General features: G+C 43.2%; 1 protein-coding gene across 1 annotated transcript in view; it reads left to right on the top strand.

Moving 5' to 3' along the window:
• The window catches only part of TMEM108 (transmembrane protein 108), a 376,751-nt gene that overhangs the window by 188,627 nt on the left and 171,621 nt on the right, over positions 1–16,503 (top strand). The window lies entirely within an intron of this gene.

Here is a 16,503-nt window from a genome sequence, read left to right as displayed (position 1 = left end):
AGTGGGCACTGGGAAATATCTGTTGAAAGAACCAGAAAGCAGGTGCAGTGGCCCGGACTCCAGACCTCTTTACTGCCTTGGCGTCTGCAGACACTGGTGTCTCTGCCTTCCATCCACAAGTCACTTCTGCTCCTGGGTGGGAAAACACACACGTGGGCTCACCTTGAATCTGACACCCAGTCCCTGCTGCCACTGCCACAGTGGGGTGAAGGGACTCAGAGAGAGTCCTGATACAGGAAGCATTCCCTGCCCACCTGCTCTCATCCAGGTGACTCTCCAGGGTCAGAAATAGGACATAGGCTTTCTGCCTTACACACGCATCATGGGTTTTCTTTTTCTCCACACATACATCCTCCCCCACCCCACCCCCAGCCTCTGAAACAGGGCCACATGTACCTGTTAAATTTAAATTAGCTACATCTCTGGATTTAGGCCCCAGCTTCACCCGCCATTGCTTTTAAGTATTCAGCAGTCTCTTGGTGAATGGCTGCTGTGCTTCACGGTGCACTGTATGGAAGATTTCCATCGCTGCAGAAAATTCTGTCCAGCAGCGTTGCCCTCATCAATGTCACGGGGTCCTTCATACATTCACTTAACCAATAATAATGAACACCTGTAGGTATCCGACACATGCTAAGCACTGGGGGTATAGACGTGGACAGGACAGAGAAAGGCCCTGCCTTCCCAGAACTTCCATGTTAATTAACAAAGGCTGCATCCATGTCAGTGTGTGTTATCAATACTGGAAGAGGAGGCGGGGGCGTGCCAGAAAACATGGGTAATTGTATCCAAAAGTCATGCATCATACGCAGCCATATTTCTTTGAGATGTAACTCAGTTTTGTTCAGCAATTAACCCTCTGGATTTTAGACCTCTGGAATGGGTTGCTTCGCAAAGCATAAATGGCTTACACATTTGATTTACCTTTAAATTGGCTGTCACCATTCAGTCTTTTGGGCAAGAGGTTCATTTGAAAGTACTTGTTTTAGGATTTAATGGTTTTTAATGCCTTTGTTTAGAATTTTAATTCAATCAAAGGTCTGACCTACTGATGCTGTGTTATAGCAGAGACAAAAAATACTTCTCAGTCATCTTGTTGGTTTTCACCCCAAAGCGCATGCTCTTGTGCCCACCCTCCATTTAGAGCGGTACTCATACAGTATGAATATCATTAATTAGCCTATGAAGTGGGCTAATAGAGATGGGTGGCATTTCTAAACTAGTCATTAAAATCCAAGTACACCATCCTAATGTTCTCAACATTAGGCATGGAACATCAATGCCAACACCAACAGTCTGTGTGACCTAATTACTATAAGCGTGGTCCCCACTGGTATATGGTCTTGTATAGCTTGGAGATAAGAACAATGGTGAGGTGGTACAGGGCCAGGCCGTGTTTGGTTCTGTTACATACAGGGTTGCTATGAATCAGAAATGACTCATTGGCACCTCACGACAACAACAGCTGAGAGTCACCTTGGAGATTGCTCTTTCTGCCCTCTCTCCTCACTGGTTCTCCGAAGACAGAGGCGATTTGTCCAGGGTCACAGTTGTACAGTAAACCCCTCCTCTAGGTAATCAATGGAATCCAGGAATTCACTTATTTTAGTATGCATTTTGGCAAGCCTGTTGCAACAGAGGTGGCTAGGTCTCACCCCGCCAGAGTTTCTGACTCAGTAGAAACTGACAATCTGCATTTCTAACAAGTTCCTGTGTGTGGTTGCTGACCTGAGGACCACACTTTGAAAAAAAGCACGTGGTTCCATTATTGGGGGATTAATGAAGGGCTGAGAGCCAGCCAAATAGCAGACCAGACTGCAGTGCAATTCTGAGGAGCCCACTGAAGGATCCTAATCTGTCCCGTTTAAACTTGGGTGTGCGCCACGTGTGGTGTGTGCCCAGTGTTCTGTAAACACTGAGGGGTGATCTGAATCCTGTAGCTGACTGAGACTTCCAGGACAGTCGTTTCCCAACTGTTTCAGGGTTAGTGGGAAGATTGGGTTTTATTTTCTAGGATGATTGGGTCTCCCAAATACTTGGGACCCAACTCTCCCTTTTCCTGCTTCCAAACCCTTAATGCTACTCCCACTGCAGCCTGGCCTTCTCCTCCACAAAGTGTTTTTCCCTTGTGGAAAAGGGTGAGAGCTTCAGTCAAGCCCCATTTGAGAAGCTGAAGCCCTAGTTGAAAAGTACATTGTTGGTGTAGGGATGTTACAGCATTCAGTGGTAGATCTTCTGTTTAATAGACTGCTACCCAAACCCATAAGGACCCCTGGTGATGTAGCGGGTTGTGTGTTGAGCTGCCAACCACTAGGTCAGAGGTTCAAAAACATCAGATACTCCTCAGGAGAAAGATGAAGCTTTCTGCTCCCATAAAGAGTTACAGCCTTGGAAACCCCCAGGGGCCATTCTACTCTATCCTCTAGGACCCTACGAGTCAGAATTGACTCGATGCCGGTGAGAAGCCAGAGCACTGCTTCACTGTCTAGTCTCTATATCTGTACCTTTTCTCATGTCTCCTCATTAGAATAATTCTTCATCTTCAAGATTTATCTTAAATTCCACCTCTTTCTAAAACCTTATTTTGGGTGAGCATGATAGTGGGGCAGGAGGAAGGTAAAAGGAGATCAAGGAAAGAACTAGGAATAAAAACTATACATAGAGGTATAAACATAGACCTGTATATATGTAATTATATTGATACATAAAGATAGGGGCATTGGCCTGTGTACATATATTTATATGGTAATACATTAAGGTAGCAGATGGACTTTGGGCCTCTATGTAAGTCTACCCCCAACACAAGAACACTTTGTTCTAATGACTGGACTGAACGATACCCATCTTCCCAACACAGTGGCTGAAGACAACCTGGGTGCATAAGCAAATGTGGTGAAGAAAGCTGATGGTGCCCGGCTACTAAAAGCTATAGTGGCTGGGGTCTAAAAGGCTCGAAGTTAAACAAGTCGCCATGTAGCAGGGGAACAACCTTCCTGGCCTGTTTGCTCACCAATGTACTCTTCGGGTTCTTTTTAAAACCTCTTCCTAATAAGCCTGACTTACTAGTCCTACATCCTTTGAGAGAACCTGCCAAGATTGTCCCTTTGAGATCCCAAAACACCATCACCATAACCTTCTGAGGCTGGAATTTCACTGGCCCAGCAGATCCCATTGGAAGCCGCTCTTTTGATTGGCCTTTTTTTTTTAAGCTACCCTACTGCCACCAAGACAAGTGCAGTACTGAGGGAGCTTGGCTGCAGAGACATGTTTGAGCACATTTTGTTTGGAACAAAGCCATGCATGGATGGACTGGGACCCTAGTGTGAATACTTTGTTCCTTACCTCTATGTAGCTATTTTTGATGTATTACCTTCCCCCTAGTAAAATGTGCAGTGCCCTAGTGGCACAGGAGGTTAACTGTTAGCATGTTAACCAAAAGGAGGGATTCAAATCTGCCAGCTGATCCGTTGGGAGAAGATGAGGTTGTCGGCTTCCGTAAGAAACTCTGTGGAGCAGTTCTTCCCTGTTCTGTGAGGTCACTATTAGTTGGCATCAACTGAGCAGCACTGGAGGTGGCTTGTTTCAGTAGGAAGCTGCAACATCACGAGAAGTAGAAAAAGGACTGACGGTCTCAAGGATTTCATTTTACTTGCATCCACAAGCAATGCCTCATGGAAGAAGTGGTCAAGAAATCACATGATATTACATTGGACAGATCTGCACAAAACCTTTTTAAAGTATTAAAAAACAAAGATGTTTCCTTGAGGCCTAAAGTGCCCCTGACCCAAGCTATCATATTTTAAATCATTTCATATCCAGCTTGGGAAAGCTGGACAGCGAAGAAGGAAGACTGAGAATTGTTATCTTTGCATTAGGTTGTTGGCGAAGAATATTGACTATACCAGGGACTACCGGAAGAGCAGGCAAATCTGTCTTAGAAGAGGTACATGCAGAATTCTCTTTAGAAATAAAGATGCTGAGACTTTTGCATCGTGTGCTTCGGATATGTCATCAGGAGGGGCCAGTCCCTGGAGAAGGACCACCAGGAAAGAGGAAGACCCCCGGCAGATGGCATGGCAGCGTGCTGCAGCAGAGGGCAAGGATTGTGAAGCCAGTGCCCACCATGGCCACGTTCTCTTAGGTCGTGCCTGGAGTCACCAAGCGTCAGAAGTGACGCAGCATCAAACCACAAAAACAACTAGCGTGTAAGGTCCTGAAGGCAGGTACGCTGTCTCACTTGTTTTCTAACTCCATCCCCAAGACTAGCACAGAGCTTATTAGATGATACCGTGGGCTGCTTTTCAAATAAATGGATCTTCAGACGTGTATCATCCTGATTGTATCTCCCAGGCCTCTTCTCTGTAGCTCTGTTTCCCAGCTCCCCTAGGGGGAGTGGGGGGAGCCTCTTAAATTCTTCACTCTCCCCTTTCCAACTGAGGTTCCCAAGAAAAGGAGCATTCCCTCACTGTGCCTGGTAGAGGAGTGGTGTGGAGATGAGTGTTGTTTCAACGTATGCCAGGCTCTTAGTCTGCCTGAGGCCACCCATACCTTGTTACTTCCCTAAACTTCAGCCCTTTCAGTCATTACACCATCAGTCATCCAGGAGCAAGTTGGAAGTACATCAGAGAGAGATTGGGGAAAAGATCACAAAATAACCACGTTGCTTCGAACTTCAATTGAAAAATAGTTATAAAACACTGACTTTTCTGCTTTAATATAACCTGCAAATGTGGTTTAATTTAGCAGTCCTCTTCCACGACCTGTTACAAAACTACCTGTTTCAGGAAACAGAACAGAAAGCCTCACTGTGGATTGAGCATTCTCTGTAGCAGGGGTCCTCACACTTTTTAAACAGGGGCCCAGTTCACTGTCGCTCAGACCTGTTGGAGGGCCGGACTATAGTTTTTATAAAAATTTATGAACAAATTCCTATGAACACCACACATATCTTATTTTGAAGTAAAAAACATAACGGGGCAAAAGCACCTGGTGGGCCGGATAAATGTCCTCGGTGGGCGGCATGTGGCCCACAGGCTGTAGTTTGAGGACGCTTGCTCTGTAGGCTAGTACCAGGGTCCACCAAGATGGCTCAAAGTGGAGTCATCTGGGAACATCTCTCCAGGAGGCTGAAGTAATTGATGTGGGATAGGGCATGGGCATTGGCATGCTTTGAAGGTCCCCCAGGTTCCTCTTGGGTAGTCAGGGTCAAGAGCAGCTAGATGAGAGTCTTGGTTTCCAAGCCTGGCTGATCAAGAAAGCCATCGTGGGACCGTTTGATACTATATATTATGAAATCCATTCCAGAACCTATGAATTCAAATTCCTGAAGTAAAGGCTTAGGAATCTATTTTTAAAATAGATTGTGACTCTCAGCTAGTTTGTTCAAATTCCTGATGTAAAGACTTAGGGATCTATTTTTAAAATACATTGTGACTCTCAATTAGTTTAGAGACCCACTGGTAATGGTAACTTTGTTTATTTCTTTTTAAACTTTCCATTTAAAAAGCAAGGTAGAAATACCAACAGAATTAAATGAGCTACTTAACTCAAATGTATATAGATTTATTCATGGGATAGATAGATAGATAGATAGATAGATAGATAGATAGATAGATAGATAGATAGATAGATCTGTGTGTATGTATATATACACACATTGGGGTACCCAAAAAAACCCAGAATATTTTTTCAAAGATATATGTTTAAGTGTTTTTTACAAAACCACCTTATCACCTTCAACATACTCTCCATTACACTTCATACATTTGTTGAATCTGCGATTCCATTCTTGGAAACAAATTTCAAACTCATCTATTTAGGTGGCTGACAGTACTGCCCTCGTTTTGTTTTGGTTTTTTCCCCACCTCTTCTACATTGTCAAATTGTCATCCTTCCGTGTCCCTCTTCATTCATGGAAGCAAAAAGAAGTCACACAGAGTGAGGTCAGGTGATCCAGGTGCATGGGGCAAGAGAGAGATGCCATTTATGGCCAAAAAATGGCACATTGAGATGACATGTGTGAGCAGGTACATTGTCATGGTGGCAAAACCAGTCCCCCATCTGCCACAAACCATGCCTTTTTTGTCACACTGTTACACAATCTTTTCAGAACCTCTAAAGAGAAAGCTAGATTAACAGTCTGACCTTGTGGAATGAACTCCAAATATACTATGACTCAACATTTTCATCCATTTGGAAAGTTGATGGACAGAACAAGGTTTGTCACTGATCAATATTTCACCTTCTTTGAAATAAGAAAACCACTCACACACTTGAGTTTTTCCCATAATGCTCACCTTGGAAACTGTGTTAAACATTACAACAGTTTCTGTGGCATTTTTCCCAAGCAGGAAACAAAATTTTACAGCTGCATGCTGTTCTTTTAAGTTGACCTTCACAAAAAGCAAGGTTTGAACGGAACTGCTTTTAAGAAAAAAATTCATTGTAACCAGAGAGAACCTTCCCAAGCAATGCCAATGGGTGCATTAACTCAAAGTGAGTTACTTGATGCTTGCCTGGTGGGAAAATAAAGGTATACTTGTAAATGAACTTTTGAAAATCTGCCCACCCCCATAGGTCTGTGTGTGTGTGTATGTGTATATATGTATTTTATTTTCATAGTCAAATGTATATTTTTACTCACAATTCTTGAAGCAAGGCATAAAGTTAGGAATAATCAGAAACACTTCCAATGCCAGCAACATACTGTGGAAATGAGCTCACAAACACTGGTCTAACTAGTAACCCTGAGCCAAACTCTTCAGATTTGTGTTTGTGTTTTATATTGACCCATCCCACCCTTGTGTGTGTGTGTGTGTGTATCATTATCTTTCTTTTTTCAACTGCAGTTCTGCAACCGGCTTGTCCTATGGAATTGCTTTGCATAGATTATGTATTTTGAAAGGTTAACATAGTACCACAAATTAAAATTGCCTTTAGTTAAAGAATTAATGTCATCTTCAGGGAAGAAGCTAATCTGCAGGACTGACAGTCGACATGAGCCACAACTTCATCTCTCCTGAGACCAGAAGAGCTAGATGGTGCCCAGCTGCCACTGCCAACCATGTAATCTGCAACACAATAAATGAGATTAAATTAGAGGAAAAAGTGATTTCTCTGATTAAGTGAGAAAAGAAAATACAGAACAGAACCTCAAATTCTGAAACATGTTCAGATATACTGGACTAGTTAAGAGTAGATGATTCCCCAAGTCAGCTTCCCTGAGACACTCTTTAGATAGTGAACTCAAACAAATCCCTGACGTTAACGTTTGGCTAAATAACAGATTGGCTCACAAACTAAAGACTACTGTGCTCCTTTAAAAAAATGCATCTATATGAAACCAAATGACCTACAATTCCTTAAACCAAAGATGAGAAAATAAGGGACCAGGGACACTAGATTATTGAAAGCTCAACAACCTGATAGAATTTGGGGGAATGTTCTTGCATTGTGTCAATGAGCAATCTGCGTAGAAATTATTGAATGGGTAACTGAACTGTTTCATAAACTTTTATGCAAACATCATAACATATCATTAAAAAATTAATGAAGTCTTCATGTGCATTTCAGATGAGTGAGAGAAGCTAAGGAGGGAGAATAGGAAAAAGCCTTGGTAGCACAATGGCTCATCTTGGGCTGCTGACTCTTTGAACCCCACGGTCATAAAGACCTAGGGAGCCGCTCTTGTGATGATGACACAGCCTAGGAGACCCTATGGGGCAGTTCTACTCTGACCTATCGGGTTGGAGCCATCTCCACCACATGCAGCAAGAGCATGATTGTGAACAGTTTCATGCCCTGTAATGCATCACCTCTTCAAAGCATGCACCTGGATTTCAGCGTTCTTTTCAAAAAGCTTTGCCCATTTCGGTTGCCTTTTCCCTCTGCTTTCTCAGAACCTGGCATGTCTGGGGCGACAAATGCCTGCTGCCCAAAGGAAAGAGAAATACACACAATTTTCAGGTCCCCAAATTCAATTTTTTAAGATGTTTTGCAGGCATTGCAAGGAGTGGGAGGAAAGACAAATGAATTTACTGTAGACAGGAAAAAAACATCTTTCTCCTAAGTAGTGCAGTCAAAATGATAGAGCATCCCCCTTACTATTTGGCATCTCTACAGTATCATTTAGTTCCCTGACCTCCATGTTCCATCTTTAACACCAAAGCCATAGAGAGAAGAGTGAGTTGTGTTCTTCATCTCGCATAAGCACCTCCCTGACTCCCCAAATGAGATAAATGATCGTAATACACTGCAATGCTGGAAGAAGGAGCCCTGTGTCACTCGTATAAGCTTCAAGCACCTGGTGCTATTTTTACCCAGTTGCTGACTTCAGTAGCTGTGGACAGCAGAATTCCCCACCCTAATAAATGCAAATAAACTCCTGCTAGCGCACTCAGGCACATACTGCCCAACCTTCCAGCAGAATCCACACTAATTGATTGCCTTTTAGAAGACTTTTCCTGATCAGAGAAGGAACAATTTTTGCCCTTTCCTTTGAAATACAGCATCTCATGGATCTGAGCACCTTGTATTTTTCAGTGAGGGAAATATGAAAGAGAAAGAGGAAAGGATCTCCACGGGAGAGGTTTTTTTCCTTTAAAGTTTTCTGAGTGGGAGCAGCTGGAGGACCAGCAGCTAAAGCTCTTTAAATGAAAGAAACCGAAGGACGGGCTTGGACTGATTTCTCTGAGGATCTGGGACCATTCGCAAAAGTCCCTGGCCAGTGGGAAACACATGTTAGGATGGATAAAAGGAAAGAGTACAGATTCAGCACAAAACACAACCCAGTGCCACCAAGGTGAGGATGACTCATCGTGACCTTATAGGACAGGGTTTCCAGGACTGTACATCTTTACTAAAACAGCATCAGCTCTCTTCCTTGGAGGGGCGGGTAGGTTTGAACCGATGACCTGACAGTAAGCAGCTCAGTGAGGGTCACACTGGGGCTCCACGTGGAGACAGGGAATCATAAATATGGAGACAGATAATCATAAAATTGTCAATCCCTCTGGAAAAGACAACTGTGATAACCATGAAGCCATTTAAGTTTTATCTCCTGCAAACAATTTAAGTCGTTTTGAATGGATGGGGGTCATGGAAACCACTTAGTAGCCTGGCACAGGCAGATCTCAAAAAGGGTGTGATTTCTCTCAATTGTGTTGAGACTACTGGGTGGTTAATGTTTACTGTTTCTTCCTGTTCACCTTAGCAGCCTCTTTGTAACCAAGCTACAGGGAACGTTTGCTTGTTTGTTTGTTTTAAGCAGCAAAATCGCTCTGGGGGGAGAGGGGTTAAACTTCTGGTTAGTGCTCAGCTGCTAACCCCAAGGTTGGTGTTTCAGACGCACGCAGCCTCTGGTTCCACAGAAGAAAGACTGGGAGGTTTTTTATTGAAGCTATGAAATAGCCAGTATTGATTTGAAGAGTGATTTCCTTTTATGGTGTTCTGCAGGAATTTTATACTGTCTGTGACGGCAGGGGTTTTGTCTTTCAGGTTTAACATAGTGGCCGTGGGCTACAGGGTGTTAGACAGCTCAGAAGTATTGGAACTATGGGAGCGATCGGCTGCTGTAAATGTTACAGCCTAGGAAACCCATTGGGCAGCTCTCCTCTGTGATGTGGGGGTCACCAAGAGTCACTTGGACTCAGTGGCACCCAGCAACACCCCTCTAACTAGAGTGCATGTGAACCCCACAGGAAGGACATTATGGGCCTCTTTAACTTTTCAGAATAGCCCCTGGAGCCTCGGTGGCACGTATGGTGGTTACTCAGTAGGCTGCTGACCACAGAGCCAGCCAGCCAAACTCCATGGAAGAGTTCCAGTCTCGGAGGGCAGAGGGGCCGTCCTCCCCTGCCCTGTCGAGGCAAACCAAGGCATCGGTTCACAACAGCAACAACAACATGCACCTGTTGGAACCACCAGCTTCTCTGTCCAAGAAACGCGAGGCTTTCTCCTCCCACAGAGTCTGTCTCTAGTCTGCCCTGTAGAGTTGGAAGTAATTCCAGTTTGAGGGCTTTTTTGATACACCTTTTGCTTGCCTACGAACTACCCGTTGGGGGGAAACCTGGGTATACCTCCATCATATGAAGTAGTGTGTAAGTGTTTTCTGGGGAGTTTTGGGAAGCTATGAAATAGCCAGTATTGATTTGAAGAGTGCTTTCGTTTTATGTGTGTTCTGCGGGAGTCTGCCATTGTTTGTGACGGCAGGGGTTTCTTCTTACAGGTGTAAGGGAGATGCGATATTGGATGGTGCAGAACTCTTGGAGGTTTCTGTTGAGACTTCAGGCAACCTTTATAACAGCAGAAGCATGGCAGGGACCAAGCATTCTGTGGGGCTCTTATATGACAGGGAGATGTCAAGAGTCAGTAACCCATGCAAACACCAAGCAATGGCCACTGCCCGTGGGGCACTCCGTACCCTCAGCTTGTAGGCATCGTCCAGCCTGCTGAGCCGGTATAGTCTGAGGTCTTTCAATGAAGAGAGCTGGTTGTTTGTTACATGCGTATTAGGAGTGTGTGTTTGTGTCTGGATGTGAGCGTGTGAGTGAGTTCATACTGATCCTTCAAATTCAAGCCTTCAGGATTTTTACTTTCATTTTCTTGGTCCAAAAATTACAGTAACACCAACATAATTCTTCATTTGCTATATCTCACAAAACAGGAATAATAGTGTATAAATAACAGTAATAGCACTAGTATCAATAATATTGGTGCAGTGTTTAAGGGGTATGTGTGTGTTGCAGGCCTTTATGTTCATTACATATACCCAGTCGCAGTAATTTTTACTATGTATTTTTTAAATGTAATGAAGTATCGATCTTTTTCCTTAATATACCTTCAACTATTGCTTTAAAATCACTTCAAGTACTTCCTTCCTGAATAGTTTTGGGTACATACATTAAGATTCTGTTTGTTTTATATCCCTTTTGCTTATTAAAGATTTTGACACTTCTGTTTTCTAATTCTCTAAAATATTTCCGTGGTTTCAAGTCTAATTTGGAAAAAGAAGGAAACGTTAAGGAAGCTGAGCTCCTCTCTCCCCCTCCCTCTGTTCCCTCTCTTTCTCTATAGGTAACCATTTCAAATATATTTGTGGCTTACCTTTCTGTTTTTCATTGCTGTAAGCAAATATGTGTATATTTATTTATACCATCCTTGTCTTTACTAAGGTAAATAGTAGCTTGCTTTAATATACATTTCTCCTTGTTTTTTTTCCCCACATACTATTATATGTCAGAGACATACTATTATATGTCAGAATATTATGTCCCACATAATATTATATTTAATTCATAGTAAAATATTGAGATGCAGTTTATTCTTTCTCATAGCTGCACAGTATTCCTTTGTGTGACGTTCCTTATTACAGACTGTTTGCTTGACTAGCCTTGTGTATATATATATCTATAAAGTTTTACTTGGGTATATCATTGAAACAGACATCTAAAAATTAGATTCTGAACTAAGTCCACATAGAAGAAGCGCACGGGCCTGTGTGATCCAGCGACTGTAAATAATATAACCAAATCTGAAGAAGGGAACAGTATCAGCACTTACATTGTGTACACCCAGTTGACAGAAGGCTGTGGATGACCATGGAAGCACAAAATCCCTTCGTAGGGAGCACACGTAGATGTCTCCAGGGTGTCCCCTCTGACCATAGTCATGGGAAGTGAATAGCCTTCTTACAGACCCAGAGCACTGTAAAGACCGTGCTAGTAGCTATAATTAGATTAAAAGGTAGTATTTTATTTGAATTTCCCTTTGACCCATTTAAAGGTTCAGTTAAAAAAAGAAAAAAGGTGAAGGGGAAATACATGTGGCTTATGCCTCCAGTGAATCTACTCTGAGTATAGACCAGGGATGTTAGTAGACTTGTTATCAGGCAGAATGTGTTGGAAAATAGATTATAGCAGCTAGGTAAAAATTCAATACCTTATCATTTGATCTCTCTTTTGACTCATTAAAAAGTTCTAGTTGTTAAAATTTTTGCTTTCTTTTTTATTGAGATTTTTAAAAATCATTTTATTGGGGGCTTGTACAACTCTTACCACGATCCATCCATTCATCCATTGTGTTAAGCACATTTGTACATTTTTTGCCATCATCATTCTCAAAACATTCTTTCCACTTGAGCCCTTGGCATCAGCTCCTCATTTTTTCCCTTCCCTCCCCGCTCCCTCCTCCTTCATGAACCCTTGATAATTTCTACATTATTATTTTGTCATGTCTTACACTGTCTGACATCTCCCTTTACCTACTTTTCTGTTGTCCATCCCCCAGGGAGGAGGTTATATGTAGATTTTTATTGAGGTTTTTCTCTGTTTTATTTTGTTGTCGTTAGCGTTTTTTGTTTGTTTGTTGTTTTTGTATGTTTTTCAGTATATAAAACCCAGGGTGGATCTATCTATAGAGTTAGTAGCTAGGGTAATGGTTTCTTGGGGTATAGCACGGCAGGCTGGGGGGAAATGGAGAACTAACAACAAGGAATACATGACAGAAGACAATGTTCTAAAACCTATGTGGTAATGACTGTATAATACTTCTTGATATGACTGAATTGTTGAATTGTATGATATGTATGTATTATCTCCCAATAAATGTTTTTAAAAAATGAGACTCTGGGGTCAAAAAATGGATATTTTTAATATATTTTCTTTTGGAGAGGTATTATCATTTTGCCACACAGCACCATCATTGTAAGTTGCAGCATTGAAATCATAGCAGTGAGGATGGCTGCGGACTGGCGGTGCTGTTGCACCAGTATCACTATGTAAGGTGGCTAGGTCCAAACTGCTTCAGTGACATTCTCAGTAATATCTCAACGTGTCTACGTAGCCACAGCCTCACCAATGGAGGAGTTTGGAAAATTTTGTCAAGCTGAGAGGTGACGGTTACAGTTTGAATTATTTTCATTTAGTGTGAGCTCAGGTATCTTTTCACACAATTGAATTTCTGTTCTGTGAATTATCTGTGTCTATCTCCAACTCATTTTTCTTTAGGGCTGTTGGGCTTTATCCCTTCGGTTTTTAAAAATGCTCTGTAGTTTAAGGATATTGAGTTGTTGCCTATCATAAGTTAAGTGGATTTTTTCCAGCTTCTCATTTCTATTTTTAGTTGGTTGCAGTCTTTCTTTATTGTGCATTTTTTAAAATGGAATGGAATATTGATCATTTTCCTTAATGATTCAGGGTTAGCAAAATATCTCTATCACAAGGTAATGGAAGTTAACCATATTTTCTTCTAGTACACATATGCTTTTTTTTTGCATTTAAATGCCTGAGTTCTTGGGAATTTATGCTAATGTTTCATATTTGAGGAGAATCCACTTTTATCTTTTTCCCTACTGCTCTCCCATGATCTCAACAACATTTATTTAAAAATCCACCTCCCCCTCACCCCAACTGATCTGATATACTGCCTTTTTCCTATCCTAAATTCTCCCTCATAACTAAATGGTTCTGTATCTGGGTATTTTATTCCATTTCATTGGTTTCCTTGGTACATTTTTTCATATACCAATACCAAATTACTTTCATTGTAGAGGCTTAAGAGTGTGTGTTTTTGCATGAGTAACGGGCCGCAGTTACCACCTCATGGTTCTTTCTGTTTTTACTTTGGTTCGGTTTTGGGGGGTTAGGGGGAGTGGTCCCTGGCTATTCTTTATTTGTTCTCAATGAACTTGTCCTCTCAAGGCAGTTTGCAAGGCCAACGACCTTGGAACTTGATCAAGAAGGACCTGCGTCCTTCCTGGCTTCGTGGAACAGATAGACCAGTCTCCTTTGGGGTCCGGGGAGCAGCAGTATTCTCCAAGCGCGCTCTCCTTAGGGGCGGTCCACATTACTTGCACCTTCTGAGCTTACCTGATGCTAATGCTCTGTGAGGATCCCGAACAGTGCACAGGGTTTAAACCCAAAGGTTGGCAGACTCTGCCAGAAACATCTGGCGATCTGCTCCCAGAAAGGAAGATTCTAGAAAAGAGGACCTCATTGTGCATTTCTAGTCCACTGCTTGGGGTCGCTCTGAGTCCAAACTCACTCAGCAGCACCTAACAGCACAGCCGCTGTCTCTGCTGGTTTGTTTGGTTGGTTTGTTTGTCTCTTTTGTCTTCTTTCTTTGTCTGCCTGTGGTTGGTTGTCTGTCTAACTGCCTTCCTTTTTCTTTCTTGCTATTAGTTGTTCTTCTTTGGCCTTTTTTTTTTCCCCCGGGGGTTTCGATTGGTTGCGACTAATGCTTTCTGCTATATGGTTAAAAGTGGCTTTTGCTGGAATCTAATTGTGGCTCTCTGTCTATCCACGGCAGCACAATGACCCAAGAGACCCAACCAAGATACCGTCATTAGAACAGGAAGTGAGTTCAGTTAAGTCACAAAATGAATATACAAAACTCAGTCACTTTCATATAAAGGCAATTAGAAAACATAATGGGAAAAATTCCATGACAGTGGCAAAAATGCAGACACATAACATGCTTGGCAAGAGCGCGGGACTCACAAACGGCGTGAGACCACTGCAAAGCTCTACAGAGGGACCTCAATAAAGATTTTAATTGTTAATATTATTTTAAACAGTTTTATTGGCACTTCATCCACATATCATACAATTCAGAAGTTCACTCATATCCCAAAGAGTTGTCTCCTCATGACTGCAATCAATTTCAGGCCATTCCTTCTTGTACTCATTGTTATTAACCCCCCATTGGGACAACCCTTGGTAACTTTACCCACAGGATCCCAAGGCTCCCAGGTGTATGCATTCACTTGTTTCTTTACTATTTGAATAAACTGGCTCTATTTCATATACTGAGGGAGGCTTGGTGGGGCAGTGGCTCAGCCCTCAGCTGCTAACCAGAATGCAGGCTTTGGAAACCCACCAGCTGTCCCCAGGAGAATGGTGTAGTCTGCGCTCATAAAAATTACCCAACTCAAACCAAACCCACAGGCATCGAATCCAGTCCTGCCCATAGCAACCCTGTATAGGGCTTCTGAGGCTGTGGATCTTGATGCAAGCCCATAGCCTCAACTTTCTCTCATGGAGGGAGTGCCTGTGGGTTTGAACCACCGACCTTGTGGTTAGCAGTCCAGCATTGACTAAATGGCATCACAAGGGTTCCTTTCCTTAAAAATCACAGCCTTTGGAACCCACAGGGTCTGTTCCAATATGTCCTATGGGGTTATTATGGGTTGCAGTAAACTCGGTGGCAGTGGGTAGGCCATGTATTGTGAGAAACATCACCTCTCACAAGTCTCTTGAGAATTCCCAGCCTTGATTGAGGGGCTCATGTGCCCCTTGATCTAGATGAACTCCAGCTGCTGCTTTGTTTTCTGTTCCTTGACCCCGCGCCCATTTATCTGTTTCTTCATTCAGCTGGAGTTTACGGAGAGTGGCCCTGTCGCAGGGTCAGTGGACTGCTAATCAAAGTCGGCAGTTCAAACTCACCAGCCTCTTCAAGGAAGAAAATGAAACTCTCTGCTCTCGTCAGGATCGGCAGTCTCAAAGACCCTAGAGACTGAGTCGCCAAGAGACGGAGCCCACTTTATGGCAGTCGGGTTTGGGGTGTGAGACCACGTTCTAAGCGGTCCTATCGGTGCGCACTAACCAGTGCGATGTCTCCTGGGGCTGCTGCCTTTGTTTCCGCACCATCTTTGGCCTGGGACTCTGTCCCCTCACCTTCCTTGCCCTTGACAAGTGTCACTAATGCGAGGCCATGTTATATAAGACTTTTTCTGGGGCCTGGGGGTTCTGGTGGGCGTTGAGGGGGTGCAGATACGCGCAGTAAATGGATGCAGCATCCAACAATAAGCAGTGAGCATTTAAAGTCCTGCTGCCATCAGGTCAGTGCCCCTGTGAGTTTCCGAGACTGCGCTTGTTCGTGGGAGTAGCAGCCTTCCTCCTGCAGAGCTGGCAGCGGTTTCCAACTGCAGATCCCAGCCCAGCGCATAACCACTAACTCCAAAAGGGATGCTAGACAAAGCTCTTGCTCATCCTGTGTTACAGACATCCTAAAAGTTCTGGGTCCACCCCCTCAGACAAGTCCCGTTTTGTCCGTAGCTTTCACCTGCTGCCATCTTTTGGCATGGCCTCTCGCTGTCTCTGGGGAGCTCTTACCTATGGTCTCCTCGGCCTCTTTAATGCTTGACTTGGCCCCTCTGCCTAGTCTTTGAAAACACAAGCCTCCTGTTATTAATCATGCAACATGGCTGAACCTTGAAAGCATTATGTTAAGTGAAAGCAACGGACACAGCAGGCCACATATTGTATGATTTGTTTATATCCATGTTTCCCATAGGGGGATACTACCTCCTGGGGGCACTGGAAAGATCGGGGTGGGGGGTGTCAGGGATGAGGTGGGCTGCAAAAGCAGATAGCTACACTTATCCTGCATTATGGGCAATAGTCCAAAATTTTTTAATTGTCAGGGGGAGAGTTGAGTAATTTTTGTGTGTGAAAAGACAGCAGGAGGCTAAAATAAGTATGGAAATCTATGGCTTATTAAATGTCC

Source organism: Echinops telfairi, unplaced genomic scaffold (assembly GCF_000313985.2).
Source record: "Echinops telfairi isolate 266 unplaced genomic scaffold, ASM31398v2 ScPeMD7_7422;HRSCAF=8460, whole genome shotgun sequence".
NCBI classification, from domain to species: domain Eukaryota; kingdom Metazoa; phylum Chordata; class Mammalia; order Afrosoricida; family Tenrecidae; genus Echinops; species Echinops telfairi.
Note: the sequence above shows the minus strand (reverse complement) of the source record. Positions and strands in the feature narration are given on the sequence as shown.